We start from the raw sequence: 7,500 nt of genomic DNA on the forward strand, positions 1-7,500 counted from the left end.
TAGAATTACTTAAATGCACAGTGGCAAAGCCACCGATTTGTTGTTCTTGTTTCTGTAATGAGCAGTTAAATAAAAATGTAAAATGTGGGAAAGAATATTTTACACTAAATGTATCTAATATTGTGTTGGTCCTATTTAAATCATTCATTACGTTTTGTTGGGGAAAAAAAGAGGATACAAAAAAAATTGCATATTAAATCGCAATCGCAATATTTTGGTGAAAAATCGCAATTAGATTATTTTCCCAAATCGTTCAGCCCTAAAATACACACACCACCTTCTCCAATGCCTCACAGCACATGTGAGTCAACAAGCATGTACACATTTGGACAAACACATCCACATACGCACATCAACACATTTCCCAATGCCTTAAAGCACACATGAGTCAACCTACCTACCATGGTGGCAGCAGCAACTCTCCCTCTCTCACACACACACACACACACACACACACACACACACCCTCTCACACACACACACACACACACACACACACAACACAACACACACACACACACACACACACACACACACACACAGAACTGGCATATATCATGGCTATAAGGTGCCACATGGTCTAAGGGCTCTTTTGTTTTACATTATTTCTTTTATACATTATACATGACACCTTATGTTTTACAGTATACATGTGTGGACTAAAATGGAATGGGTCCCAACAGTTTCTTGTTAGTGTTTGTGTTTTATTGCCGTGACTAACAGAGCTCACCTAGTTACCTAACGCTTACTCTAAGTTAACAGAAGTTGTTATGGTAACAAAAGACACGCTCACCTGCATTTTGGAGCATTTTATGTATATACAGTATATATTTGAAAAAGCACTTTGACCAGTGGTTTTCATCAGAAAAAGATGTTACGTGTGAACACGTCCTAAGGTGCCATGCGGTTTAAGGGCTCTTTTGCCTTGAAGGATCAACTAGCATTGCAGTGTTGAGGAATCATGTCTGTAAACCTTTCAGAACATTACAAATGTCAGTAAAAACTCTTGTTTAAAGGGTGGGTGAGGACACAACCATTCATTATATACATAAGATATTAGGGCAGAATGTGATTTCTTGGTTATTTCTGTGATCCCTATGAGATAAGTGAAGAGCAAACAACAACAAGATTCCTTATAAATGAAATAAAATACATTTATTATAAATTAATGAAGATATTTATGTCATGTAATGTATTTATAAGGATCAATTAATTTATTTTGTAGAAGTGCCCTCCTTTCTGTCCCTGCTCTTGCCACTGGAGATCCAATAACTGGAGGTGCATTGACTCCCCCTCACTGACGTAGGATCCTCTTTCCTCTTTGGCTGTCGTTCTTACGGCAACTCTCTGCAGCCTGCGTGGCTGCATTCAGGGCAGTGAGGCAGAGGGTTGCGCCCTCCCTTCGCTTAAACCAGCCAAGGAGCCTCTTCCTCCTCTCCTCCTCCAGCTGGTCTCTCTCTGCTGGGGTTAGAGCATCACACCGCCCAGGCTGCGGGGTCCGCTGCACATCCCTGCGCCGTCTTGGTTGGTATTTTTGCCACTCCAGTTTCGGACGAGACATGGACCTCTCTCTGTCTCCATCATCAAGCTGCTGAGACAGACTCCTCCTGTCCCCCTCGGCCAGTTGAGGGCTCCTGTTCTCCGCACATGGCAGGGTTGGGTCTATGGAGAGAGATGAGATAATGGTTCAAATTAGCCAGTCTTACAACATAAAACTGCAGGTGTCCACTACAACTCTTTTAGGAAATTCAGCTATCTAAAAATGTTCAACTTACTGCAGTCCCCTTTGCGGAAGTCTTGGAACAACGGAATCATTGAGGTCGGCAAGTCATCTGCACCGTCAGCTGTTAAAGAGAAATAAAAAAGCAACCAGTTAGGACTATACCAGGAACATCCCTAATATGTAAGAAGAAAGACAATTCTGAAGTGAGAGAATACAATGGAGATGAGAGAGGTTGATGTTTGAGGAAGGGAGAGTACTGAGGACGTTAGACTTACATGACAGGTTTGAATGGGAAGACACATCACCCATTATTCCAGAGGGGCTTTCCCCTGCGGAATCACTGTCCACATTGCCTCTCATCTCGGCCTCATTTTCTGCCTGTTGTTCCTTCTCTGGCACCGTCTCCAGAGCCTCTTTCTCTGCTGGCTTCTCAGGCTCACTGATACTGGTTACAGTATTAGCCTTCTCTTTCGCAGCCTCCCTCCGTTTAAACCAGCCGAGAAGTCTCTTCCTCCTCTCCTCCTCCAGCTGGTCTCTCTCTGCTGGGGTTAGATCGTTGCACCTCCCAGGCTGTAGGGTCTGCTGCTCACCCCTGTGCACTCTTGGATGGTAGTTATTCTGGTCTAGTCTCGGGCGAGACATGGGCCTTGCCATGAGGGGAGCTTCTTTATCCAGAACCTCTGTGCTAGCATTGCCCATCTCCACAGAATCCAACACAACTTCTGGACTAGCATCCCTGCTAGCATTTGCCTTCTCTTTAGCAGCCTCCCTTCGAGTAAACCAACCAAGCAACCTCCTCCTTCTCTCCTCCTCCAGCTGGTCTCTCTCCTCTGGGGTTAGATCGTATCTCCCAGGCTGCAGGGTCTTGTGCCAGTCCAGTCTTGGGCGAGACACTGGCCTTGCCGTGAGGGGAGCTTCTGCGCTAGCATTGGCTATATCAACACAGTCCAACACAATTGCTGGACTGGTATCTGTGCTAGCGTGAGTCATCACTGCAGACACCACTGCAACTGCAGGACTAGGATCCGTACTAGCATTAGCCATCTCCACCTTCAAGGCCACATCAACAGGGTGGATGGCCATCTCCACTCTCTGCACCTCAGGGACAGCCATCTCAAGGTTCTTTAACCCTTTTTCCTCCATCCTTTTCCGGTCGGCCATCTCCTTCTTCAGGCGCTTAGCCTCCTTCCTCTGCTTTTTCTTGCTTTGATTCATCATCTCATTCCTCTGCTTCTTTGTCTTGCTCTCCGCCTCAACCTCTGACCTCACCGCCTTGCCCTCGTACTCCTCGTTGGGAACTGGTAGGCAGCAGCTGAAAAAACCACAGAAAAACCACCACTTCATTTTGTATAACTGTCCTCTTTGAAATCTCAAATAAGACTGAGCAGATCTTTGGCATTAACTGAAGATTCTACTTCTTTCGGAATGCAAATAAACATTCCATATGTTGACACGGCGATCAAAGTGTTCTTTAAAATCTGTGGCAGCAACAAAGAGTTTAGAATGTTCATTCTATACTGCCCAGTAGGCTCACTATTTTGGCGCTTTTTTACAGTTCACCATACTATTCCAAGAGTCTTAAAGCAATCCATTCTTTCTCTTCGCTACCTTTGCTTCACTTTTTGCAAACTATATTTCTGTATCTGCCCTAGTGCCAGCATGGCTTCCAGCAGTTATGTTTTCAGTAAAGACGTGTAGGATTGCACTGCTGTGCACACAGATGCAGTAGTAGACTTTCTCCTGCTGCCCCCGCTCCCACTTCAACTTGCAGTAATATACTCTTCATTCCTCAGGTATATAGTCCAGCTTTTATAGAAAGAACCACATGAAGTGGGGAAGAAAGGATTTGTAATTGACAGTATTTTATGTGTCCTTCTGTGTCGGAACATGAAGGCTACCGCCACAATAGCATCTCATGCAGGTTATAAAACAGTTTTGGGGGTCTTGGTTGAAGGCGCTGCATGGGTCCCTGGTGGAGAGGAGCTGGAGTGGTTTATTATTGTTGTTGTTTATTCTCATGGTGATGAACGTACACTATGGGTTTCCAACATACATACACACTCAGAAAATCAAACAAATGCTTACACATACCTACACACACACACACACACACACACACACACACACACACACACACACACACACACACACACACACACACACACACACACACACACACACACACACACACACATTCCTCTCTGCTGCTGCTGTCAGATGTGTCATCCCTCCAGCTCCAGTGCTAATTACCCACCAGCTGGGGCCAGTTTCTTTGTTTCTATATATCTTTTCTTCCCCCTCACTCCCCCTTTTATCCTTTCTCCATCTCCCTCTTTCTTTCTTTCTATCTTCTGCCCACTTTCTGTCCATCTCTCTTTTTTCTCCATCTTCCCCAATCTGTCCACCCCCCCCCCCCCCCTTTCTGACAGAAACTGGAAAGGACACCACACATACACACATACTCATGTATGCTGCATCATGCATCATGAATGTGTGTTGTTTAGTTATGAGTATTGAATAATAGGTCAAATAAGCTGTAAGTCATATTTTCAGTTTCATAAAAATTCCTGTTATTCCATCAAGAAATGTCAGCTCTGTGTTTTCAGCAGAGAGGAGAGATCATGTTGCTTTATTGATGGACTGCACAGGGCGAAATCCCAGATCTCTCTTTCACCTACACAAACAGACACACACACACTCTCTCTCTCTCTCTCTCTCTCTCTCACACACACACACACACACACACACACACACACACACACATACACACACACACACACACACACACACACACACACACACACACCTTCTTATTCTCACAGCATCATTCCGTCTGCCCTGTAACTCTCTGTTCTCTCACAATAACAGCACATCATTGGTCTTGGTGTCGGCCTCGCGTCGCTGGTTTGTTATGAGTGTAATGAATATGTCTGCCAGGTCCTGAGACGCTCCTTGAGGCCATTTCAGACAAGGCTCAACACTTAATCTCACCAATAAAGACTCATGCTGAATCATTACAGGCAAAGCATATGGAGAAATGAGAGGCAAAAGCATGGTGTAATGAGGAGAAGATGATGATGTATAGTGAGGGGGGCAATAGAAATGACAAAAGACATGCAAAATAAAATAGTATTTATTTTTTATCACTCCACCTTCCCCCACACACAGACACACAATGAAAATACACTTCATACCAGTAATGAACTACACTTTAGTATAGAAATAGCTCTACTATTTCCCAGTTTGTAATGAGTGGCCATGTTTGTGTTGACATTAGAGGCAGATGTAGCACCCTGAGTTGCTCCCCAGTGAAAGCTCTTAGTTGGGTATTTCTGCTATGGTTGTGGCCTTCATGTCGGTGTAGTTCCACCTCTGCTTCTCTTGGTCCTGAAGACCTCTCTCTTGCTCTTGCTGCCTCAGTTCCACTGCTGCTGCTGTTGTCCTGGTGCTTGATGCTGCTCCTGTTGTCATGGAGGAGGGAGCGCTTGATGCTGATGTTGTTGCCATCATTGTTGTTAGTCAGGATGCAGTTAGCTCCTAACCATGACATCTCCCCTGGTCTTATCTTGCTCCCTCTCTCCTTTCTCTTCTAGACCTCTGTGTTGTTACCTCATATGTTTTACCCTTTATATCGCTCTCTCTTTCCCTCTTCCTCTCTCTCTCTCCCTCTCTCTCTCTCTCTCTCTCTCTCTCTCTGCTGGATCTCCTCCATGGTACTCTCTACCCTTTAACGTTCTGTTCTTACCATCGTGTCTCGAGGGAGATGTCTCCAATCACAGCAATGTCTTGAATCATCTACCTCCATGTCATCCATCTCTCCACATCTCCTCTCTCCCTCATCCCCCCTCTTTTTCTTTCACTCTTTCTCTTCACCGTCTCTCTTGCAGTCTAACCGACTAAAGTCAGGAGAAGCAAATGGAACCGTTCACGTCATGCACACAGAGGGGGGTTGTAGGCTTGCAGGCTTGTCATATTCTCTCTCTCTCTCTCTCTCTCTCTCTCTCTCGCTCTCTCTCTCTTCATCTTCCACTCTCTCTTTCTGTCACTTTCCCTTTTAGTCCTTCTCTGTGCTTTTGGTGCAGTGAGACAGGAGCACGGTTGCCTTTGATTCCTCTGTCCTGCTGAGAGTCACGTTCGTGGATCGCGACGAATTTAAAAACAAATTGATTTGACCTCTTTAATATAGAACTCATCAACAGCCAGGGACTTATCTCTGCTAATGCCAGAACGAATGGAGAGGGAGAGAACGAGAGAGAGAGAGAGAGAGAGAGAGAGAGAGGGAGAGAGACAGAGAGACAGAGAGAGAGTGAGAGAGAGGGGGAGAGAGAGAGAGAGAGAGAGAGAAGCAGGGAGAAAGAAAGAGAGGCAGAGCAACAAAATGAAGTGGCAAAGCAGCATCTCTTTATTTGTCTTTGGATGGGTTGTCATCAATGTGGCTCACAGAGAGTGGTCTGCATCACTGAAAGTGGCACTCACCAACGGCAAACAGAATGGAGTACCGACCTCCCCAGATTGATTTTTTGCTTTGTGTGTGTGTTTGGTGGGGGGGTCGACGGTGATGGTTGTGGTGGTGTTGGGGGCGTAAGCGGTCATAGATTGCAAGTGATGAGTGGAAACACTTTGGGATAGTGCTTTTAATCAGCTCTGCAGAGGAATGGCACTTTGGCCCTCGACGTGTGTGTGTGTGTGTGTGTGTGTGTGTGTGTGTGTGTGTGTGTGTGTGTGTGTGTGTGTGTGTGTGTGTGTGTGTGTGTGTGTGTGTGTGTGTGTGTGTGAGAAGTGTTAGGGACCAATAGGCCTCTCAAGCTGGTCACAGGAGAGAGAACCTTATTAAATGCTATCATTTCTGTGTTTATAACACACAGACACACACACTCTCTGATCATCGCTAACCACCCTTTATAGGCAGTTACTGTGTGTATGCTTGTGTGTGTGTTGGCAAGGTTTGCTAGTGGTCCTCACACATTGTAAAACACAAGCGTTAAAGGTTTATGCCTGTCATCGCTGGCCTTTCCTCTCTCTTTCTCTCCTGTTTATTTGTTGTCTGTCTGCTGGTTTTTGGTCCCTCTCTGTCTCTCTGTCGTCCACTTTCCCATGAGTTTTCAGGTCAACTCTCTCTGCTAAGTGCACTTTAGAGTCCCTGCTGTCTGAAGCGTCTCCACATTTTACAAACACTCCTCGGCCAGTAAACCCGTCCCTGTGAATCCTCATCCTGTTCGCCTTCTACTGTATCTCCCATTTTCCCAAATCTTCAATGGTGCCCTTGTTTTCACCCAAATCTACCATGAAACATCCCCCCCACACCCCCTTCCAGTTACCCCCGGGGTGTCCAATTACCCCCCTCCGCCTCCTACAAACGACCCCCTCCACCATAGCCAAATGGTCCCCCCTGCACTCCCCCATATAGTTCCCATCCACCCCGCTACACATTAGCCCAGTTTGCTTTAATGGACCGTGGCGGATCTCTCTCCGGCTCCGACCAGTAACCACGCACAAGCGCCCTCCAGGAGCCACCCGTGAACTAATGACCCCTTTCTACCCTGCAATTGGGAGGTTGCCTCTTTCCTTACCGGCTCTCTCTGAAAAGATTGCCCCCTCTTGACCCCGTTACCCTGGGCGGGCCTTCACTGTGGGAAGATATTATCCTCATTTTGTTCTCATTGTCCTGCCGACTGGCTCACCGCTGTGGGGAGAGCAGTGAGCTCCTCGCCACACTGAGCCAGCGTCATCTCCAGCCCCTTCACTGCGAGAGAATCCTTCCCTTTTTCTCTCTCTCC

The 7,500-nt window shown here is 46.3% G+C and overlaps 1 protein-coding gene across 7 annotated transcripts in view; it reads left to right on the forward strand.

Annotated features, from left to right (window-relative positions):
- sulf2b (sulfatase 2b) overlaps positions 1-7,500 on the forward strand; it is a 154,322-nt gene that overhangs the window by 125,586 nt on the left and 21,236 nt on the right. The window lies entirely within an intron of this gene.

This window comes from Clupea harengus, chromosome 4 (assembly GCF_900700415.2).
Source record: "Clupea harengus chromosome 4, Ch_v2.0.2, whole genome shotgun sequence".
NCBI lineage: Eukaryota > Metazoa > Chordata > Actinopteri > Clupeiformes > Clupeidae > Clupea > Clupea harengus.